The following is a 25247-nucleotide window of genomic DNA, read 5'->3' as shown; positions in this document are numbered from 1 at the left end:
ACGCAAAGCAGCCCTGTCTGAGTCCCTGCCTCTAGAGGAAGTATTGAACCAACACTTGTAGAAAACGGGGTCCTCGTGGGCAACTCATTGGAGGGACACAAATAAATCTTTGCCGACTTTCTGATGAAGCTTACGAGCGTTCACACCTAATCCTCTTACAAGGTCAGCTGTTTAGCTAAACATGAGCTCATGATCTAAATTTACAGAATAATGAAGAAATCAGCTACAGGGGGAGACCATCAGCAAAAACAATCAATACCAGAATGAGATTCCCTAGGCCATCCATCAGATGTTGGAATAATCAGGTGCAAGGCAGAAAATATACATAAAACTGGAACTGAAACAAGGAACAAGGATGTTTTCAAAGACTGGTAGGATCTCTAAAACATTTTTAAAGAACATGTCATTGACAAAGGTAAATACTCAAAGATTGTGTAATACAACAGATTCATCATTGAGCAGAGTGAAATTATGCTGTTTTGAAAACTATGGCAAGTCAGATTTTCCGCCTAATTATATAAGAAGATTTCTCTAAAAAATACACATTATTTCAAAGACTTATGGGCTGTGAAATAAGGGTATTTCAAATGGCTTGTCTGCAAAGAAAGGTGAGATGTAGGGAATCACAGAAAGTCGAGGGGAAAATAGGTCAATATATACATTGCTATAGGGTGAACTAAGCCTTAGGCCAGCAACAATATAGAGGACCTGACCCTTAGAAACTTACAAGTAAGCTGAAATCTTCAAAAGTTCAAATCTTTATAAGTAAAAAGATTTATTAAAATGAATAACCAAGTGTTTTAATTGACATCAGAACATCCAAACAATAAACCCTGAGAACATAGAAAAAAGATAAATAAAGATATGAGCAGAATTTAATACAATAGAAAACGTATAAAATTGAGGTGATTTAGTAAGTCCAAAGAATATTCTTTGAAAAGATTTAAAAGACACACTTTGATTAAGGAAAACAAAAACATAAGTAAACAATATACAGAAAGAATCAGGACAAAGTTATAGCAGAGAATATAGGAAATGCCAGTAAATTAGAACATTTCTGTAAAGTGGACCAATTCCTAGCTCCTAAAGTTTACCAAAACTGACACAAGAGGAAATCATTTAAGATCATCATGTCTGCCCTTGTCATTCTCGGAACGCCCTGGCCTCAGAATGCAGCATCTGTAGTCCATGGTAACCTGCGGGCAGGGGGCGGGGCTGAGGGAGGTTGGAACACTGCCCTCACTGAGGGAGTGGGTGTGGCCATCTCTGCTGTGACTGAACAAAGGCAAGGGAGCAGGGGTCCCACGCAGGGCCCTCAGAGCCCGGCAGGCCCAATGGGGTGTCACAAACATGTAGGCCCAGGCCAAAGGGCGCCTTCTTTGTCTGCACAGCGGCCCAAACACTAACCTTTCCACTCAGCCGGCCCTCATACTTGAAGTGTGTGTGAAACCTGTCCACGCAGTACCCCTCGCTGCACAGCTAACCATAGGTCTGGGCATCGTAGCTTCCTGCCAGGGGACCGAAGTTCGCAGGCAGATGGGTCCCTGGGACACACGCGGAGAGCTTCCTGACAGGGCCATAGGCCGCTCACTGCCCCGGCCCCAGATCGGGGGCCGCAAAGCAGCCCTCTCTGAGTCCGTGCCTCTAGAGGAAGTATAGGACCAACACTTGTAGAAAACGGGGTCCTAGCGGGCAACTCATTGGAGGGACACAAATAAATCCTTGCGACTTTCTGATGAAGCTTACGAGCGTTCACACCTAATCCTATTACAAGGTCAGCTGTTTAGCTAAACATGAGCTCATGATCTAAATGTACACAATAATGAAGAAACCAGCTACAAGGGGGAGACAATTAGCAAAAACAATCAATAGCAGAATTAGATTCCCTAGGCCATCCATCACATGTTGGAATAATCAGGTGCAAGGCAGATAATATACATAAAACTGGAACTGAAACAAGGAACAAGGATGTTTTCAAAGTCTGGAAGTATCTCTACAACATTTTTAAAGTACATGTCATTGACAAAGCTAAATATTAAAAGGTTGTGTAATACAACAGATTCATCATAGAGAAGAGTGAAATCATGCTGTTTTGAAAACTCTGGCAGGTCAGATTTTCTGCCTAATTATATAAGAATATTTCGCTAAAACATACACATTAATTCAAAGACTTATTGGCTGTGAAAGAAGTTAACGGTATTTCAAATGGTTTGTCTGCAAAGAAAGGTGAGATGTAGGGAATCACAGAAAGTCGAGGGGAAAATAGGTCAATATATACATTGCTATATGGTGAACTAAGCCTTAGGCCCGCAACAATGTAGAGGAACTGACCCTTAGAAACTTACAAGTAAGCAGGAATCTTCAAAAGTTCAAATCTTTATAAGTAAATAGATTTAAGAAAATGAGTAACCAAGTGTTTTAATTGACATCAGAAGATCAAAACAATAATCCCTGAGAACATAGAAGAAAGATAAATAAAGATATGAGCAGAACTTAATACAACAAAAAACGTATAAAATTCAGGTGATGTAGTAAGTCCAAAGAATATTCTTTGAAAAGATTTAAAAGACACACTTTGATTTAGGAAAACACAAACATAAGTAAAGAATATACAGAAAGAATCAGGACAATGTTACAGCAGAGAATATAGGAAATGCCAGTAAAATAGAACATTTCTGTAAAGTGGACCATTTCCTAGCTCCTAAAGTTTACCAAAACTGACACAAGAGGAAATCATTTAAGGTCATCTTGTCTGCCGTTGTCCTTCTCGGAACGCCCTGGCCTCATAATGCAGCATCTTTAGTCCATGGTAACCTGCGGAGAGGGGTGGGGTGAGGGAGGTTGGAACACAGCCCTCACTGTGGGAGTGGGAGTGGCCATCTCTGCTGTGACTGAACAAAGGGCAGGGGAGCAGTGGCCCATGGCAGGGCCCTCAGAGCCCGGCAGTCCCATTGGGGTGTCACAAGCATTTAGGCACAGGCCGAAGAGCGCCTTCTTTGTCTGCACAGCTGCCCAAACTCTCACCTATCCACTCAGGCCGCCCTCTTACTTGAAGTGTGTGTGAAACCTGTCCGCGCAATACACCTCGCTGCACAGCTAACCATAGGTCTGGGCATCGTAGCTTCCTGCCAGGTGACCGAAGTTCGCAGGCAGATGGGTCCCTGGGACACACGCGGAGAGACTTCTGCCCGGGCCAAAGGCCGCCCACTGCCACTGCCCCAGATCTGGGGACGCAAAGCAGCCCTGTCTGAGTCCCTGCCTCTAGAGGAAGTATTGAACCAACACTTGTAGAAAACGGGGTCCTCGTGGGCAACTCATTGGAGGGACACAAATAAATCTTTGCCGACTTTCTGATGAAGCTTACGAGCGTTCACACCTAATCCTCTTACAAGGTCAGCTGTTTAGCTAAACATGAGCTCATGATCTAAATTTACAGAATAATGAAGAAATCAGCTACAGGGGGAGACCATCAGCAAAAACAATCAATACCAGAATGAGATTCCCTAGGCCATCCATCAGATGTTGGAATAATCAGGTGCAAGGCAGAAAATATACATAAAACTGGAACTGAAACAAGGAACAAGGATGTTTTCAAAGACTGGTAGGATCTCTAAAACATTTTTAAAGAACATGTCATTGACAAAGGTAAATACTCAAAGATTGTGTAATACAACAGATTCATCATTGAGCAGAGTGAAATTATGCTGTTTTGAAAACTATGGCAAGTCAGATTTTCCGCCTAATTATATAAGAAGATTTCTCTAAAAAATACACATTATTTCAAAGACTTATGGGCTGTGAAATAAGGGTATTTCAAATGGCTTGTCTGCAAAGAAAGGTGAGATGTAGGGAATCACAGAAAGTCGAGGGGAAAATAGGTCAATATATACATTGCTATAGGGTGAACTAAGCCTTAGGCCAGCAACAATATAGAGGACCTGACCCTTAGAAACTTACAAGTAAGCTGAAATCTTCAAAAGTTCAAATCTTTATAAGTAAAAAGATTTATTAAAATGAATAACCAAGTGTTTTAATTGACATCAGAACATCCAAACAATAAACCCTGAGAACATAGAAAAAAGATAAATAAAGATATGAGCAGAATTTAATACAATAGAAAACGTATAAAATTGAGGTGATTTAGTAAGTCCAAAGAATATTCTTTGAAAAGATTTAAAAGACACACTTTGATTAAGGAAAACAAAAACATAAGTAAACAATATACAGAAAGAATCAGGACAAAGTTATAGCAGAGAATATAGGAAATGCCAGTAAATTAGAACATTTCTGTAAAGTGGACCAATTCCTAGCTCCTAAAGTTTACCAAAACTGACACAAGAGGAAATCATTTAAGGTCATCATGTCTGCCCTTGGCATTCTCGGAATGCCCTGGCCTCAGAATGCAGCATCTGTAGTCCATGGTAACCTGCGGGCAGGGGGCGGGGCTGAGGGAGGTTGGAACACTGCCCTCACTGAGGGAGTGGGTGTGGCCATCTCTGCTGTGACTGAACAAAGCCAAGGGAGCAGGGGTCCCAGGGCAGGGCCCTCAGAGCCCGGCAGGCCCAATGGGGTGTCACAAGCATTTAGGCCCTGGCCAAAGTGTGCCTTCTTTGTCTCCACAGCTGCCCAAACACTAACCTTTCCACTCAGCCCGCCCTCATACTTAAAGTGTGTGTGGAACCTGTCCACGCAGTACCCCTCGCTGCACAGCTAACCATACGTCTGGGCATCGTAGCTTCCTGCCAGGGGACCGAAGTTCGCAGGCAGATGGGTCCCTGGGACACACGCGGAGAGCTTCCTGACCGTGCCACAGGCCGCTCACGGCCCCGGCCCCAGATCGGGGGCCACAAAGCAGCCCTGTCTGAGTCCCTGCCTCTAGAGGAAGTATAGGACCAACACTTGTAGAAAACGGGGTCCTAGCGGGCAACTCTTTGGAAGGACACAAATAAATCTTTGCGAATTTCTGATGTAGCTTACGAGCGTTCACACCTAAGCCTCTTAAAATGTCAACTGTTTAGCTAAACATGAGCTCATGATCTAAATGTACACAATAATGAAGAAATCAGCTACAAGGGGGAGACAATTAGCAAAAACAATCAATACCAGAATTAGATTCCCTAGGCCATTCATCACATGTTGGAATAATCAGGTGCAAGGCAGATAATATACATAAAACTGGAAATGAAACAAGGAACAAGGATGTTTTCAAAGTCTGGAAGGATCTCTAAAGCATATTTAAAGTACATATCATTGACAAAGCTAAATATTAAAAGGTTGTGTAATACAACAGATTCATCATAGAAAAGCGTGAAATTATGCTGTTTTGAAAACTATGGCATGTCAGATTTTCTGCCTAATTATATAAGATTTCGCTAAAAAATACACATTATTTCAAAGACTTATTGGCTGTGAAATAAGTTGTGTATTTCAAATGGCTTGTCTGCAAAGAAAGGTGAGATGTAGGGAATCACAGAAAGTCGAGGGGAAAATAGGTCAATATATACATTGCTATATGGTGAACTAAGCCTTAGGCCTACAACAATGTAGAGGACCTGACCCTTAGAAACTTACAAGTAAGCTGGAATCTTCAAAAGTTCAAATCTTTATAAGTAAATAGATTTATGAAAATGAATAACCAAGTGTTTTAATTGACATCAGAAGATCAAAACAATAAACCCTGAGAACATAGAAAAAAGATAAGTAAAAATATGAGCAGAACTTAATACAACAGAAAACGTATAAAATTCAGGTGATGTAGTAAGTCCAAAGAATATTCTTTGAAAAGATTTAAAAGACACACTTTGATTTAGGAAAACACAAACATAAGTAAAGAATATACAGAAAGAATCAGGACAATGTTACAGCAGAGAATATAGGAAATGCCAGTAAATTAGAACATTTCTGTAAACTGGACCATTTCCTAGCTCCTAAAGTTTACCAAAACTGACACAAGAGGAAGTCATTTAAGGTCATCATGTCTGCCCTTGGCATTCTCGGAACGCCCTGGCCTCAGAATGCAGCATCTGTAGTCCATGGTAACCTGCGGAGAGGGGGGCGGGTGAGGGAGGTTGGAACACTGCCCTCACTGAGGGAGTGGGAGTGGCCATCTCTGCTGTGACTGAACAAAGGGCAGGGGAGCAGGGGCCCAGGGCAGGGCCCTCAGAGCCCGGCAGTCCCAGTGGTGTGTCACAAGCATTTAGGTCCATGCCGAAGAGCGCCTTCTTTGTCGGCACAGATACAAAAACTCTCACCTATCCACTCAAGCCGCCCTCTTACTTGAAGTGTGTGTGAAACCTGTCCACGCAATACACCTCGCTGCACAGCTAACCATAGATCTGGGCATCGTATCTTCCTGCCAGGTGACCGAAGTTCGCAGGCTGATGGGTCCTTGGTACACACGCGGAGAGTCTCTTGCCCGGGCCACAGGCCACCCACTGCCACTGCCCCAGATCGGGGGCCGCAAAGCAGCCCTGTCTGAGTCCCTGCGTCTAGAGGAAGTATTGGAACAACACTTGTAGAAAACGGTGTCCTCGCGGGCAACTCATTGGAGGGACACAAATAAATCTTTGCCGACTTTCTGAAGAAGCTTACGAGCGTTCACACCTAAGCCTCTTACAAGGTCAGCTGTTTAGCTAAACATGAGCTCATGATCTAAATTTACACAATAATGAAGATATCAGCTACAAGGGGGAGACAATCAGCAAAAACAATCAATACCAGAATTGGATTCCCAAGGCCATCCATCAGATGTTGGAATAATCTGGTGCAAGACAGAAAATATACATAAAACTGGAACTGAAACAAGGAACAAGGATGTTTTCAAAGACTGGTAGGATGTTTAAAACATTTTTAAAGTACATGTCATTGATAAAGATAAATACTCAAAGGTTGTGTAATACAACAGATTAATCGTTGAGAAGAGTGAATTTATGCTGTTTTGAAAACTATGGCTGGTCAGATTTCTGCCTAATTCTATAAGACGATTTCTCTAAAAAATACACATTATTTCAAACTCTTATTGGCTTTGAAATAAGTTAAGGATATTTCAAATGGCTTGTCTGCACAGAAAGGTGAGATGTAGGGAATCACAGAAAGTCGAGGGGAAAATAGGTCAATATATACATTGCTATATATTGAACCAAGCCTTAGGCCTGCAAAAATGTAGAGGACCTGAGCCTTAGAATCTTACAAGTAAGCTGGAATCTTTAAAAGTTCAAATCTTTATAAGGAAAAAGATTTATTAAAATGAATAACCATGTGTTTTATATGACATCAGAAGATCAAAACAATAAACCCTGAAAACATAGAAAAACGATAAATAAAGATATGAGCAGAACTTAATACAACAGAAAACGTATAAAATTCAGGTGATGTAGTAAGTCCAAAGAATATTTTTGAAAAGATTTAAAAGACACACTTTGATTAAGGAAAACAAAAACATAAGTAAAGAATATACGGAGACAATCAGGACAATGTTATAGCAGAGAATATCTGAAATGCCAGTAAATTTGAACATTTTTTAAAGTGGACCATTTCCTAGCTCCTAAAGTTTACCAAAACTGACACAAGAGGAAATCATTTAAGGTCATCATGTCTGCCCTTGGCATTCTCGGAACGCCCAGGCCTCAGAATGCAGCATCTGTAGTCCATGGTAACCTGGGAAGAGGGGGCGGGGCTGAGGGCGGTTGGAACACTGCCCTCACTGAGGGAGTGGGTGTGGCCATCTCTGCTCTGACTGAACAAAGGGCAGAGGAGCAGGGGCCCCAAGGCAGGGCCCTCAGAGCACGGCAGGCCCAGTGGGCTGTCACAAGCTTTTAGGCCCAGGCCAAAGTGTGCATTCTTTGTCTGCACAGCTGCCCAAACTCTCACCTTTCCACTCAGGCCGCCATCTTACTTGAAGTGTGTGTGGAACCTGTCCGTGCAGAAAAACTCGCTGCAGAGCTAACCATAGGTCTGGGCATCGTAGCTTCCTGCCAGGGGACCGAAGTGTGCAGGCAGATGGGTCACTGGGACACACGCGGAGAGGCCCCTGCCCGGGCCACACGCCGCTCACTGCCCCGGCCCCAGATCGGAGGCCACAAAGCAGCCCTGTCTGAGTCCCTGCCTCTAGAGGAAGTATTGGACGAACACTTGTAGAAAACGGGGTCCTAGCGGGCAACTCATTGGAAGGACACAAATAAATCTTTGCCGACTTTCTGATGAAGCTTACGAGCGTTCACACCTAAGCCTCTTACAATGTCAACTGTTTAGCTAAACATGAGCTCATGATCTAAGTTTACACAATAATGAAGAAATCAGCTACAAGGGGGAGACAATTAGCAAAAACAATCAATACCAGTATTAGATTCCCCAGGCCATCCATCACATGTTGGAATAATCAGGTGCAAGGCAGATAATATACATAAAACTGGAAATGAAACAAGGAACAATGATGTTTTCAAAGTCTGGAAGGATCTCTAAAGCATATTTAAAGTACATGTCATTGACAAAGCTAAATATTAAAAGGTTGTGTAATACAACAGATTCATCATAGAAAAGCGTGAAATTATGCTGTTTTGAAAACTATGGCATGTCAGATTTTCTGCCTAATTATATAAGAAGATTTCGCTAAAAAATACACATTATTTCAAAGACTTATTGGCTGTGAAATAAGTTAAGTGTATTTCAAATGGCTTGTCTGCAAAGATAGGTGAGATGTAGGGAATCACAGAAAGTCGAGGGGAAAATAGGTCAATATATACATTGCTATATGGTGAACTAAGCCTTAGGCCCGCAACAATGTAGAGGACCTGACCCTTAGAAACTTACAAGTAAGCTGGAATCTTCAAAAGTTCAAATCTTTATAAGTAAATAGATTTATGGAAATGAATAACCAAGTGTTTTAATTGACATCAGAAGATCAAAACAATAAACCCTGAGAACATAGTAAAAAGTTAAATAAAAATATGAGCAGAACTTAATACAACAGAAATCGTATAAAATTCAGGTGATGTAGTAATTCCAAAGAATATTCTTTGACAAGATTTAAAAGACACACTTTGATTTAGGAAAACACAAACATAAGTAAAGAATATACAGAGAGAATCAGGACAATGTTATAGCAGAGAAATCTGAAATGCCAGTAAATTGGAACATTTTCGTAAAGTGGACCATTTACTAGCTCCTAACGTTTACCAAAACTGACACAAGAGGAAATCATTTAAGGTCATCATGTCTGCCCTTGGCATTCTTTGAACGCCCTGGCCTCAGAATGCAGCATCTGTAGTCCATGGTAACCTGCGGAGAAGGGGCGGGGCTGAGGGCGGTTGGAACACTGCCCTCACTGTGGGAGTGGGTGTGGCCATCTCTGCTGTGACTGAACAAAGGGCAGGGAAGCAGGAGGCCCAGGGCAGGGCCCTCAGAGCCCGGCAGGCCCAGTGGGGTGTCACAAGCATTTAGGCCCTGGCCAAAGGGCGCCTTCTTTGTCTGCACAGCTGCCCAATCTCTCACCTTTCCACTCAGGCCGCCATCTTACTTGAAGTGTGTGTGAAACCTGTCCGTGCAGTAAAATTCGCTGCAGAGCGAACCATAGGTCTGGGCATCGTAGCTTCCTGCCAGGGGACCGAAGTGTGCAGGCAGATGGGTCACTGGGACACACGCGGAGAGGCTCCTGCAAGGGCCACACGCCGCTCACTGTCCCGGCCCCAGATCGGAGGCCACAAAGCAGCCCTGTCTGAGTCCCTGCCTCTAGAGGAAGTATTGGAACAACACTTGTAGAAAACTGGGTCCTAGCGGGCAACTCATTGGAAGGACACAAATAAATCTTTGCCGACTTTCTGATGAAGCTTACGAGCGTTCACACCTAAGCCTCTTACAATGTCAACTGTTTAGCTAAACATGAGCTCATGATCTAAGTTTACACAATAATGAAGAAATCAGCTACAAGGGGGAGACAATTAGCAAAAACAATCAATACCAGTATTAGATTCCCCAGGCCATCCATCACATGTTGGAATAATCAGGTGCAAGGCAGATAATATACATAAAACTGGAAATGAAACAAGGAACAATGATGTTTTCAAAGTCTGGAAGGATCTCTAAAGCATATTTAAAGTACATGTCATTGACAAAGCTAAATATTAAAAGGTTGTGTAATACAACAGATTCATCATAGAAAAGAGTGAAATTATGCTGTTTTGAAAACTATGGCATGTCAGATTTTCTGCCTAATTATATAAGAAGATTTCGCTAAAAAATACACATTATTTCAAAGACTTATTGGCTGTGAAATAAGTTAAGTGTATTTCAAATGGCTTGTCTGCAAAGATAGGTGAGATGTAGGGAATCACAGAAAGTCGAGGGGAAAATAGGTCAATATATACATTGCTATATGGTGAACTAAGCCTTAGGCCCGCAACAATGTAGAGGACCTGACCCTTAGAAACTTACAAGTAAGCTGGAATCTTCAAAAGTTCAAATCTTTATAAGTAAATAGATTTATGGAAATGAATAACCAAGTGTTTTAATTGACATCAGAAGATCAAAACAATAAACCCTGAGAACATAGTAAAAAGTTAAATAAAAATATGAGCAGAACTTAATACAACAGAAATCGTATAAAATTCAGGTGATGTAGTAATTCCAAAGAATATTCTTTGACAAGATTTAAAAGACACACTTTGATTTAGGAAAACACAAACATAAGTAAAGAATATACAGAGAGAATCAGGACAATGTTATAGCAGAGAAATCTGAAATGCCAGTAAATTGGAACATTTTCGTAAAGTGGACCATTTACTAGCTCCTAACGTTTACCAAAACTGACACAAGAGGAAATCATTTAAGGTCATCATGTCTGCCCTTGGCATTCTTTGAACGCCCTGGCCTCAGAATGCAGCATCTGTAGTCCATGGTAACCTGCGGAGAAGGGGCGGGGCTGAGGGCGGTTGGAACACTGCCCTCACTGTGGGAGTGGGTGTGGCCATCTCTGCTGTGACTGAACAAAGGGCAGGGAAGCAGGAGGCCCAGGGCAGGGCCCTCAGAGCCCGGCAGGCCCAGTGGGGTGTCACAAGCATTTAGGCCCTGGCCAAAGGGCGCCTTCTTTGTCTGCACAGCTGCCCAATCTCTCACCTTTCCACTCAGGCCGCCATCTTACTTGAAGTGTGTGTGAAACCTGTCCGTGCAGTAAAATTCGCTGCAGAGCGAACCATAGGTCTGGGCATCGTAGCTTCCTGCCAGGGGACCGAAGTGTGCAGGCAGATGGGTCACTGGGACACACGCGGAGAGGCTCCTGCAAGGGCCACACGCCGCTCACTGTCCCGGCCCCAGATCGGAGGCCACAAAGCAGCCCTGTCTGAGTCCCTGCCTCTAGAGGAAGTATTGGAACAACACTTGTAGAAAACTGGGTCCTAGCGGGCAACTCATTGGAAGGACACAAATAAATCTTTGCCGACTTTCTGATGAAGCTTACGAGCTTTCACACCTAAGCCTCTTACAATGTCAACTGTTTAGCTAAACATGAGCTCATGATCTAAGTTTACACAATAATGAAGAAATCAGCTACAAGGGGGAGACAATTAGCAAAAACAATCTATACCAGAATTAGATTCCCTAGGCCATCCATCACATGTTGGAATAATCAGGTTCAAGGCAGAAAATATACATAAAACTGGAACTGAAACAAGGAACAAGGATGTTTTCAAAGACTGGTAGGATCTCTAAAACATTTTTAAAGTACATGCCATTGACAAAGCTAAATATTCAAAGTTGGTGTAATACAACAGATTCATCATAGAGAAGAATGAAATTATGCTATTTTGAAATGTATGGCATGTCAGATTTTCTGCCTAATTATATAAGAAGATTTCGCTAAAACATACACATTATTTCAAAGACTTATTGGCTGTGAAATAAGATAAGGGTATTTCAAATGGCTTGTCTGCAAAGAAAGGTGAGATGTAGGGAAACACAGAAAGTCGAGAGGAAAATAGGTCAATATATACATTGCTATATGGTGAAGTAAGCCTTAGGCGAGCAATAATGTAGACGATCTGACCCTTAGAAACTTACAAGTAAGCTGGAATCTTCAAAAGTTCAAATCTTTATAAGTAAAAAGATTTATGAAAATGAATAACCAAGTTTTCTAATTGACATCAGAAGATCAAAACAATAAACCCTGAGAACATAGAAAAAAGATAAATAAAAATATGAGCAGAACTTAATACAACAGAAAACGTATAAAACTCAGGTGATGTAGTAAGTCCAAAGAATATTCTTTGAAAAGATTTAAAAGACACACTTTGATTTAGGAAAACACAAACATATGTAAAGAATATACTGAAAGAATCAGGACAATGTTACAGCAGAGAATATAGGAAATGCCAGTAAATTAGAACATTTCTGTAAAGTGGAACATTTCCTAGCTCCTAAAGTTTACCAAAACTGACACAAGAGGAAATCATTTAAGGTCATCATGTCTGCCCTTGGCATTCTCGGAACGCCCTGGCCTCAGAATGCAGCATCTGTAGTCCATGGTAACCTGCGGAGAGGGGTGGGGGTGAGGGAGGTTGGAACACTGCCCTCACTGATGGAGTGGGAGTGGCCATCTCTGCTGTGACTGAACAAAGGGCAGGGGAGCATGGGCCCCGGGCAGGGCCATCAGAGTCTTGCAGTCCCAGTGGGGTGTCACAAGCATTTAGGCCCAGGCCGAAGAGCGCCTTCTTTGTCTGCACAGCTGCCCAAACTCTCACCTATCCACTCAGGCCGCCCTCTTACTTGAAGAGTGTGTGAAACCTGTCCGCGCAATACACCTCGCTGCACAGCTAACCATAGAACTGGGCATCGTATCTTCCTGCCAGGTGACCGAAGTTCGCAGGCAGATGGGTCCTTGGTACACGCGGAGAGTCTCCTGCCCGGACCACAGGCCGCCCACTGCCACTGCCCCAGATCGGGGGCCGCAAAGCAGCCCTGTCTGAGTCCCTGCCTCTAGAGGAAGTATTGGACCAACACTTGTAGAAAACGGGGTCCTCGCGGGCAAATCATTGGAGGGACACAAATCTTTGCCGACGTTCTGAAGAAGCTTACGAGCGTTCACACCTAAGCCTCTTAGAAGGTCAGCTGTTTAGCTAAACATGAGCTCATGATCTAAATTTATACAATAATGAAGAAATCAGCTACAAGGGGGAGACAATCAGCAAAAACAATCAATACCAGAATTATATTCCCAAGGCCAACCATCAGATGTTGGAATAATCTGGTGCAAGGCAGAAAATATACATAAAACTGGAAGTGAAACAAGGAACAAGGATGTTTTCAAAGACTGGTAGGATCTTTAAAACATTTTTAAAGTACATGTCATTGATAAAGATAAATACTCAAAGGTGGTGTAATACAACAGATTAATCTTTGAGAAGAGTGAATTTATGCTGTTTTGAAAAATATGGCTGGTCAGATTTTCTGCCTAATTCTATAAGGCGATTTCTCTAAAAAATACACATTATTTCAAACACTTATTGGCTTTGAAGTAAGTTAAGGATATTTCAAATGGCTTGTCTGCACAGAAAGGTGAGAGGTAGGGAATCACAGAAAGTCGAGGGGAAAATAGGTCAATATATACATTGCTATATGTTGAACTAAGCCTTAGGCCTGCAAAAATGTAGAGGACCTGAGCCTTAGAATCTTACAAGTAAGCTGGAATCTTTAAAAATTCAAATCTTTATAAGGAAAAAGATTTATTAAAATGAATAACGATGTGTTTTATATGACATCAGAAGATCAAAATAATAAACCCTGAAAACATAGAAAAACGATAAATAAAGATATGAGCAGAACTTAGTACAACAGAAAACGTATAAAATTCAGGTGATGTAGTAAGTCCAAAGAATATTTTTGAAAAGATTTAAAAGACACACTTTGATTAAGGAAAACAAAAACATAAGTAAAGAATACACAGAGACAATCAGGACAATGTTATAGCAGAGAATATCTGAAATGCCAGTAAATTTGAACATTTGTGTAAAGTGGACCATTTCCTAGCTCCTAAAGTTTACCAAAACTGACACAAGAGGAAATCATTTAAGGTCATCATGTCTGCCCTTGGCATTCTCGGTACGCCCAGGCCTCAGAATGCAGCATCTGTAGTCCATGGTAACCTGGGGAGAGGGGGCGGGGCTGAGGGCGGTTGGAACACTGCCCTCACTGAGGGAGTTTGTGTGGCCATCTCTGCTGTGACTGAACAAAGGGCAGGGGAGCAGGGGGACCAAGGCAGGGCCCTCAGAGCACGGCAGGACCAGTGGGGTGTCACAAGCATTTAGGACCAGGCCAAAGGGCGCCTTCATTGTTTGCACAGCTGCCCAAACTCTCACCTTACCACTCAGGCCGCCATCTTACTTGAAGTGTGTGTGGAACCTGTCCGTGCAGTAAAACTCGCTGCAGAGCTAACCATAGGTCTGGGCATCGTAGCTTCCTGCCAGGGGACCGAAGTGTGCAGGCAGATGGGTCGTGGGACACACGTGGGGAGACTCCTGCCCTGGCCACAGGCCGCCCAAAGCCACTATCCCAGATCGGGGGCAGCAAATCATTCCTGTCTGAGTCCCAGCCTCTAGAGGGAGTAGTGGACCAACACTTGTAGAAAAAGGGGTCCGCGCGGGTAACTCATTGGAGGGACACAAAAAAATCTTTGCGGACTTTCTGATGAAACTTACGAGTGTTCACACCAAAGCCTCTTACAAAGTCAGCTGTTTAGCTAAACATGAGCTCATGAACTAAATTTACACAATAATGAAGAAATCAGCTACAGGGGGAGACAATCAGCAAAAACAATCAATACCAGAATTAGATTCCCTAGGCCATCGATCAGACGTTGGAATAATCAGGTGCAAGGCAGAAAATATACATAAAACTGGAACTGAAACAAGGAACAAGGATGTTTTCAAAGACTGGTAGGATCTCTAAAACATTTTTAAAGTACATGTCACTGATAAAGCTAAATACTCAAAGGTTGTGTAATACAACAGATTCATCATTGAGAAGAGTGAAATTATGCTGTTTTGAAAACTATGGCAGGTCAGATTTTCTGCCTAAATATATAATAAGATTTCTCAGAAAAATGCACATTATTTCAAAGACTTATTGGCTGTGAAATAAGTTAAGGTTATTTCAAATGGCTTGTCTGCAAAGAAAGGTGAGATGTAGGAAATCACAGAAAGTCGAGGGGAAAATAGGTCAATATATACTTTGCTATATTTTGAACTAAGCCTTTGGCCAGCCACAATGTAGAGGACCTGACCCTTAGAAACTTACAAGTAAGCTGGAATCTTTAAAAATTCAAATCTTTATAAGTAAAAAGATTTATTAAAATGAATAACCAAGTGTTTTAATTGACATCAGAAGATCAAAACAATAAACCCTGAGAACATAGAAAAAAGATAAATAAAGATATGAGCAGAAGTTAATACCACAGAAAACGTATAAAATTCAGTTGAGGTAGTAAGTCCAAAGAATATTCTTTGACAAGATTTAAAAGACACACTTTGATTAAGGAAAACCAAAACATAAGTAAACAATATACAGAAAGAATCAGGACAATGTTATAGCAGAGAATATCTGAAATGCCAGTAAATTGGAACATTTGTGTAAAGTGGACCATTTCCTAGCTCCTAAAGTTTACCAAAATTGACACAAGAGGAAATCACTTAAGGTCATCATGTCTGCCCTTGGCATTTTCGGAACGCCCTGGCCTAAGAATGCAGCATCTGTAGTCCATGGTAACCTGCGGAGAGGGCTCGGGGCTGAGGGAGGTTGGAACACTGTCTTCACTGAGGGAGTGGGTGGGGCCATCTCTGCTGTGACTGAACAAAGGGCAGGGGAGAAGTGGGCCCACAGCAGGGCCCTCAGAGCCCGGCAGGCCCAGTGGGGTGTCACAAGCATTTAGGCCCAGGCCAAAGTGAGCCTTCTTTGTCTGCACAGCTGCCCAAACTGTCACCTTTCCACTCAGGCCGCCCTCTTACTTGAAGTGTGTGTGGAAACGGTCCGCGCAGTACACCTCGATGCAAAGCTAACCATAGGTCTGGGCATCATAGCTTCCTGCCAGGTGACCGAAGTTCGCAGGCAGATGGGTCGTGGGACACACGTGGGGAGCCTCCTGCCCAGGCCACAGGCCGCCCAAAGCCACTATCCCAGATCGGGTGCAGCAAAGCAGTCCTGTCTGAGTCCCAGCCTCTAGAGGGAGTAGTGGACCAACACATGTAGAAAAAGGGGTCTGCACGGGTAACTCATTGGAGGGACACAAAAAAATCTTTGCGGACTTTCTGCTGAAGCTTACGAGCGTTCACACCTAAGCCTCTTACAAGGTCAGCTGTTTAGCTAAACATGAGCTCATGATCTAAATTTACACAATAATGAAGAAATCAGCTACAAGGGGAGACAAGAAGCAAAAACAATCAATACCAGAATTAGATTCCCTAGGCCAACCATCAGATGTTGGAATAATCAGGTGCAAGGCAGAAAGTATACATAAAACTTGAACTGAAACAAGGAACAAGGATGTTTTCAAAGACTGGTAGGATCTCTAAAACATTTTTTACGTACATGTCATTGATAAAACTAAATACTCATTGGTTGTGTAATACAACAGATTCATCATTGAGCAGAGTGAAATTATGCTGTTTTGAAAACTATGGCAGGTCAGATTTTCTGCCTAATTATATAAGAAGATTTCGCTAAAAAATACACATTATTTCAAAGACTTATTGGCTGTGAAATAAGTTAAGGGTATTTCAAATGGCTTGTTTGCAAAGAAAGGTGAGATGTAGGGAATCACAGAAAGTCGACGGGAAAATAGGTCAATATATACATTGCCATATGGTGAACTAAGACTTAGGGCAGCCACAATGTAGAGGACCTGACCCTTAGAAACTTACATGTAAGCTGGAATCTTGAAAAGTTCAAATCTTTATAAGTAAAAAGATTTATTAAAATGAATAACCAAGTGTTTTAATTGACATCAGAAGATCAAAACAATAAACCTGAGAACATAGAAAACATATAAATACAGATATGAGCAGAACTTAATACAATAGAAAACGTATAAAATTCAGGTGATGTAGTAAGTCTAAAGAATATTCTTTGACAAGATTAAAAGACACACTTTGATTAAGGAAAACCAAAACATAAGTAAAGAATATACAGAAAGAATCAGGAGAATGTTATAGCAGAGAGTATATGAAATGCCAGTAAATTTGAACGATTGTGTAAAGTGGACCAGTTCCTAGCTCCTAAAATTTACCAAAACTGACACAAGAGGAAATCATTTAAGGTCATCATGTCAGCCCTTGGCATTCTCGGAATGCCCTGGACTCAGAATGCAGCATCTTTAGTCCATGGTAAACTGCGGAGAGGGGGCGGGGCTGAGGGAGTTTGGAACACTGCCCTCACAGAGGGAGTGGGTGTGGCCATCTCTGCTGTGACTGAACAAAGGGCAGGGGAGCAGGGGTCCCAGGGCAGGGCCCTCAGAGCCCGGCAGGCCCAGTGGGGTGTCACAAGCATTTAGGCCCAGGACAAAGGGCACCTTCTTTGTCTGCACAGCGGCGGAAACTCTCAGCTTTCCACTCAGGCCGCCCTCTTAAATGAAGTGTGTGTGGAACCTGTCCATGCAGTACACCTCGCTGCACAGCTAACCATAGGTCTGGGCATCGTAGCTTCCTGCCAGGTGACCGAAGTTCGCAGGCAGATGGGTCCCTGGGACACACGCAGAGAGGATCCTGCCCCGGCCACAGGCCACCCACTGCCACTGCCACAGATCGTGGGGCACAAAGCAGCCCTGTCTGATGCTGTGCCTCTAGAGGGAGTAGTGGACCAACACTTGTAGTAAACGGGGTCCTCGCGGGCAACTCATTGGAGGGACACAAATAAATCTTTGCGGAGTTTCTGATGAAACTTACGAGTGTTCACTCCTAAGCCTCTTACAAAGTCAGATGCTTAGCTAAACATGAGCCATGATCTAATTTTACACAATAATGAAGAAATCAGCTACAGGGGGAGACAATCAGCAAAAACAATCAATACCAGAATTAGATTCCCTAGGCCATCGATCAGACGTTGGAATAATCAGGTGCAAGGCAGAAAATATACAAAAACTGGAACTGAAACAAGGAACAAGGATATTTTCAAAGACTGGTAGGATCTCTAAAACATTTTTAAAGTACATGTCATTGATAAAGCTAAATACTCAAAGGTTGTGTAATACAACAGATTCATCATTGAGAAGAGTGAAATTATGCTGTTTTGAAAACTATGGCAGGTCAGATTTTCTGCCTAAACATATAAGAAGATTTGTCTGAAAACTACACATTATTTCAAAGACTTATTGGCTGTGAAATAAGTTATGGTTATTTCAAATGGCTTGTCTGCAAAGAAAGGTGAGATGTAGGAACTCACAGAAAGTCGAGGGGAAAATAGGTCAATATATACTTTGCTATATTGTGAACTAAGCTTTTGGCCAGCCACAATGTAGAGGACCTGACACTTAGAAACTTACAAGTAAGCTGGAATCTTGAAAAATTCAAATCTTTATAAGTAAAAAGATTTATTAAAATGAATAACCAAGTGTTTTAATTGACATCAGAAGATCAAAACAATAAACCCTGAGAACATAGAAAAAAGATAAATAAAGATATGAGCAGAACTTAATACCACAGAAAACGTATAAAATTCAGTTGAGGTAGTAAGTCCAAAGAATATTCTTTGACAAGATTTAAAAGACACACTTTGATTAAGGAAATCCAAAACATAAGTAAAGAATATACAGAAAGAATCAGGACAATGTTATAGCAGAGAGTATATGAAATGCCAGTAAATTTGAACGTTTGTGTAAAGTGGACCAGTTCCTAGCTCCTAAAACTTACCAAACTGACACAAGAGGAAATCATTTAAGGTCATCATGTCAGCCCTTGGCATTCTCGGGATGCCCTGGACTCAGAATGCAGCATCTTTAGTCCATGGTAACCTGCGGAGAGGGGGCGGGGCTGAGGGAGTTTGGAACACTGCCCTCACAGAGGGAGTGGGTGTGGCCATCTCTGCTGTGACTGAACAAAGGGCAGGGGAGCAGGGGGCCCAGGGCAGTGCCCTCAGAGACCGGCAGGCCCAGTGGGGTGTCAAAAGCATTTAGGCCCTGGCCAAAGTGCGCCTTCTTTGTCTGCACAGCGGCACAAACTCTCACCTTCCCACTCAGGCCGCCCTCTTACTTGAAGTGTGTGTGGAACCGGTCCGCGCAGTACACCTCGATGCAAAGCTAACCATAGGTCTGCGCATCATAGCTTCCTGCCAGGTGACCGAAGTTCGCAGGCAGATGGGTCGTGGGACACACGTGGGGAGACTCCTGCCCAGGCCACAGGCCGCCCAAAGCCACTATCCCAGATCGGGGGCAGCAAAGCAGTCCTGTCTGAGTCCCAGCCTCTAGAGGGAGTAGTGGACCAACACTTGTAGAAAACGGGGTCCGCGCGGGTAACTCATTGGAGGGACACAAAAAAATCTTTGCGGACTTTCTGCTGAAGCTTACGAGCGTTCACACCTAAGCCTCTTACAAGGTCAGCTGTTTACCTAAACATGAGCTCATGATCTAATTTTACCCAATAATGAAGAAATCAGCTACAAGGGGAGACAATCAGCAAAAACAATCAATACCAGAATTAGATTCCCTAGGCTATCGATCAGACGTTGGAATAATCAGGTGCAAGGCAGAAAATATACATAAAACTGGAACTGAAACAAGGAACAAGGATGTTTTCAAAGACTGGTAGTATCTCTAAAACATTTTTAAAGTACATGTCATTGATAAAGCTAAATACTCAATGGTTGTGTAATACAACAGATTCATCATTGAGAAGAGTGAAATTATGCTGTTTTGAAAATTATGGCAGGTCAGATTTTCTGCCTAAATATATAAGAAGATTTCTCTGAAAAATGCACATTATTTCAAAGACTTATTGGCTGTGAAATAAGTTAAGGTTATTTCAAATGGATTGTCTGCAAATAAAGGTGAGATGTAGGGAATCACAGAAAGTCGAGGGGAAAATAGGTCAATATATACATTGCTATATGGTGAACTAAGACTTAGGCCAGCCACAATGTAGAGGACCTGACCCTTAGAAACTTACAAGTAAGCTGGAATCTTGAAAAGTTCAAATCTTTATAAGTAAAAAGATTTATTAAAATGAATAACCAAGTGTTTTAATTGACATCAGAAGATCAAAACAATAAACCTGAGAACATAGAAAAAATATAAATAAAGATATGAGCAGAACTTAATACAATAGAAAACGTATAAAATTCAGGTGATGTAGTAAGTCCAAAGAATATTCTTTGACAAGATTAAAAGACACACTTTGATTAAGGAAAACCAAAACATAAGTAAAGAATATACAGAAAGAATCAGGACAATGTTATAGCAGAGAGTATATGAAATGCCAGTAAATTTGAAGGTTTGTGTAAAGTGGACCAGTTCCTAGCTTCTAAAATTTACCAAAACTGACACAAGAGGAAATCATTTAAGGTCTTCATGTCAGCCCTTGGCATTCGCGGAATGCCCTGGACTCAGAATGCAGCATCCTTAGTCCATGGGAACCTGCGGAGAAGGGGTGAGGCTGAGGGAGTTTGGAACACTGCCCTCACAGAGGGAGTGGGTGTGGCCATCTCTGCTGTGACTGAACAAAGGGCAGGGGAGCAGGGGGCCCAGGGCAGGGCCCTCAGAGCCCGGCAGGCCCAGTGGTGTGTCACAAGCATTTATGCCCAGGACAAAGGAAGACTTCTTTGTCTGCACAGCTGCCCAAACTCTCACCTTTCCACTCAGGCCGCCCTCTTACTTGAAGGGTGTGTGGAACCGGTCCGCGCAGTACACCTCGATGCAAAGCTAACCATAGGTCTGGGCATCCTAGCTTCCTGCCAGGTGACCGAAGTTCGCAGGCAGATGGGTCGTGGGACACACGTGGGGAGCCTCCTGCCCAGGCCACAGGCCGCCCAAAGCCACTATCGCAGATCGGGTGCAGCAAAGCAGTCCTGTCTGAGTCCCAGCCTCTAGAGGGAGTAGTGGACCAACACTTGTAGAAAAAGGGGTCCGCACGGGTAACTCATTGGAGGGACACAAAAAATCTTTGCGGACTTTCTGCTGAAGCTTACGAGCTTTCACACCTAAGCCTCTTACAAGGTCAGCTGTTTAGCTAAACATGAGCTCATGATCTAAATTTACACAATAATGAAGAAATCAGCTACAAGGGGAGACAAGCAGCAAAAACAATCAATACCAGAATTAGATTCCCTAGGCCAACCATCAGATGTTGGAATAATCAGGTGCAAGGCAGAAAGTATACATAAAACTTGAACTGAAACAAGGAACAAGGATGTTTTCAAAGACTGGTAGGATCTCTAAAACATTTTTAAAGTACATGTCATTGATAAAGCTAAATACTCAATGGTTGTGTAATACAACAGATTCATCATTGAGCAGAGTGAAATTATGCTGTTTTGAAAACTATGGCAGGTCAGATTTTCTGCGTAATTATATAAGAAGATTTCTCTAAAAAATACACATTATTTCAAAGGCTTATTGGCTGTGAAATAAGTTAAGGGTATTTCAAATGGCTTGTTTGCAAAGAAAGGTGAGATGTAGGGAATCACAGAAAGTCGAGGGGAAAATAGGTCAATATATACATTGCCATATGGTGATCTAAGACTTAGGCCAGCCACAATGTAGAGGACCTGACCCTTAGAAACTTACAAGTAAGCTGGAATCTTGAAAAGTTCAAATCTTTATAAGTAAAAAGATTTATTAAAATGAATAACCAAGTGTTTTAATTGACATCAGAATATCAAACAATAAACCTGAGAACATAGAAAACATATAAATAAAGATATGAGCAGAACTTAATACAATAGAAAACGTATAAAATTCAGGTGATGTAGTAAGTCCAAATAATATTCTTTGACAAGATTAAAAGACACACTTTGATTAAGGAAAACCAAAAAATAAGTAAAGAATATACAGAAAGTATCAGGACAATGTTATAGCAGAGAGTATATGAAATGCCAGTAAATTTGAACGTTTGTGTAAAGTGGACCAGTTCCTAGCTCCTAAAATTTACCAAAACTGACACAAGAGGAAATCATTTAAGGTCATCATGTCAGCCCTTGGCATTCTCGGAATGCCCTGGACTCAGAATGCAGCATCTTTAGTCCATGGTAACCTGCGGAGAGGGGGCGGGGCTGAGAGAGTTTGGAACACTGCCCTCACAGAGGGAGTGGGTGTGGCCATCTCTGCTGTGACTGAACAAAGGGCCGGGGAGCAGGGGTCCCAGGGCAGGGCCCTCAGAGCCCGGCAGGCCCAGTGGGGTGTCACAAGCATTTAGGCCCAGGACAAAGGGCGCCTTCTTTGTCTGCACAGCGGCGCAAACTCTCACCTTTCCACTCAGGCCGCCCTCTTACTTGAAGTGTGTGTGGAACCGGTCCGTGCAGTACACCTCGCTGCACAGCTAACCATAGGTCTGGGCATCGTAGCTTCCTGCCAGGTGACCGAAGTTCGCAGGCAGATGGGTCCCTGGGACACACGCAGAGAGGCTCCTGCCCCGGCCACAGGCCACCCACTGCCAATGCCACAGATCGTGGGGCACAAAGCAGCCCTGTCTGAGGCTGTGCCTCTAGAGGGAGTAGTGGACCAACACTTAAAGTAAACGGCGTCCTCGCGGGCAACTCATTGGAGGGACACAAATAAATCTTTGCGGACTTTCTGATGAAACTTACGAGTGTTCACACCTAAGCCTCTTACAAAGTCAGATGTTTAGGTAAACATGAGCCATGATCTAATTTTACACAATAATGAAGAAATCAGCTACAGGGGGAGAAAATCAGCAAAAACAATCATTACCAGAATTAGATTCCCTAGGCCATCGATCAGACGTTGGAATAATAAGGTGCAAGGCAGAAAATATACAAAAACTGGAACTGAAACAAGGAACAAGGATATTTTCAAAGACTGGTAGGATCTCTAAAATATTTTTAAAGTACATGTCATTGATAAAGCTAAATATTCAAAGGTTTTGTAATACAACAGATTCATCATTGAGAAGAGTGAAATTATGCTGTTTTGAAAACTATGGCAGGTCAGATTTTCTGCCTAAATATATAATAATATTTCTCAGAAAAATGCACATTATTTCAAAGACTTATTGGCTGTGAAATAAGTTAAAGTTATTTCAAATGGCTTGTCTGCAAAGAAACGTGAGATGTAGGAAATCACAGAAAGTCGAGGGGAAAATAGGTCAATATATAATTTGCTATATTGTGAACTAAGCTTTTGGCCAGCCACAATGTAGAGGACCTGACACTTAGAAACTTACAAGTAAGCTGGAATCTTGAAAAATTCAAATCTTTATAAGTAAAATGATTTATTAAAATGAATAACCAAGTGTTTTAATTGACATCAGAAGATCAAAACAATAAACCCTGAGAACATAGAAAAAAGATAAATAAAGATATGAGCAGAACTTAATACCACAGAAAACGTATAAAATTCAGTTGAGGTAGTAAGTCCAAAGAATATTCATTGACAAGATTTAAAAGACACACTTTGATTAAGGAAAACCAAAACATAAGTAAAGAATATACAGAAAGAATCAGGACAATGTTATAGCAGAGAATATCTGAAATGCCAGTAAATTTGAACATTTGTATAAAGTGGAGCATTTCCTAGCTCCTAAAATTTACCAAAATTGACAGAAGAGGAAATCATTTAAGGTCATCATGTCTGCCCTTGGCATTCTCGGAACGCCCTCGGCTCAGAATGCAGCATCTGTAGTCCATGGTAACCTGCGGAGAGGGGGCGGGGCTGAGGGAGGTTGGAACAATGCCTTCACTGAGGGAGTGCGTGGGGCCATCTCTGCTGTGCCTGAACAAAGGGCATGGGATAAGGGGGCCAACGCCGGGCCCTCAGAGCCCGGCAGGCCCAGTCGTGTGTCACAAGCATTTAGGCACAGGTCAAAGTGCGCCTTCTTTGTCTGCACAGCTGCCCAAACTCTCACCTTTCCACTCAGGCCGCCCTCTTACTTGAAGTGTGTGTGGAACCGGTTCGCGCAGTACACCTCGATGCAAAGTTAACCATAGGTCTGGGCATCATAACTTCCTGCCAGGTGACCGAAGTTCGCAGGCAGATGGGTCTTGGGACACACGTGGGGAGACTCCTGCCCAGGCCACAGGCCGCCCAAAGCCACTATCCCAGATCGGGGGCAGCAAAGCAGTCCTGTCTGAGTCCCAGCCTCTAGAGGGAGTAGTGGACCAACACTTGTAGAAAAAGGGGTCTGCACGGGTAACTCATTGGAGGGACACAAAAAAATCTTTGCGGACTTTCTGCTGAAGCTTACGAGTGTTCACACCTAAGCCTCTTACAAGGTCAGATGTTTAGCTAAACATGAGCTCATGATCTAAATTTACACAATAATGAAGAAATCAGCTACAGGGGGAGACAAGCAGCAAAAACAATCAATACCAGAATTAGATTCCCTAGACCATCGATCAGACGTTGGAATAATCAGGTGCAAGGCAGAAAATATACATAAAACTGGAACTGAAACAAGGAACAATGATGTTTTCAAAGACTGGTAGGATCTCTAAAACATTTTTAAAGTACATGTCATTGATAAAGCTAAATACTCAAAGTTTGTGTAATACAACAGATTCATCATTGAGAAGAGTGAAATTATGCTGTTTTGAAAACTATGGCAGGTCAGATTTTCTGCCTAAATATATAAGAAGATTTCTCTGAAAAATGCACATTATTTCAAAGACTTATTGGCTGTGAAATAAGTTAAGTTTATTTCAAATGGCTTGTCTGCAAAGAAAGGTGAGATGTAGGAAATCACAGAAAGTCGAGGGGAAAATAGGTCAATATATACTTTGCTATATTGTGAACTAAGCTTTTGGCCAGCCACAATGTAGAGGACCTGACCCTTAGAAACTTCCAAGTAAGCTGGAATCTTTAAAAATTCAAATCTTTATAAGTAAAAAATTTATTAAAATGAATAACCAAGTGTTTTAATTGACATCAGAAGATCAAAACAATAAACCCTGAGAACATAGAAAAAAGATAAATAAAGATATGAGCAGAACTTAATACCACAGAAAACGTATAAAATTCAGTTGAGGTAGTAAGTCCAAAGAATATTCTTTGACAAGATTTAAAAGACACACTTTGATTAAGGAAAACCAAAACATAAGTAAAGAATAAA

Source organism: Mesoplodon bidens, assembly GCF_964165515.1.
Source record: "Mesoplodon bidens genome assembly, chromosome: Y".
Taxonomy (NCBI): Eukaryota; Metazoa; Chordata; class Mammalia; order Artiodactyla; family Ziphiidae; genus Mesoplodon; species Mesoplodon bidens.
This window is presented reverse-complemented; position numbering follows the sequence as displayed.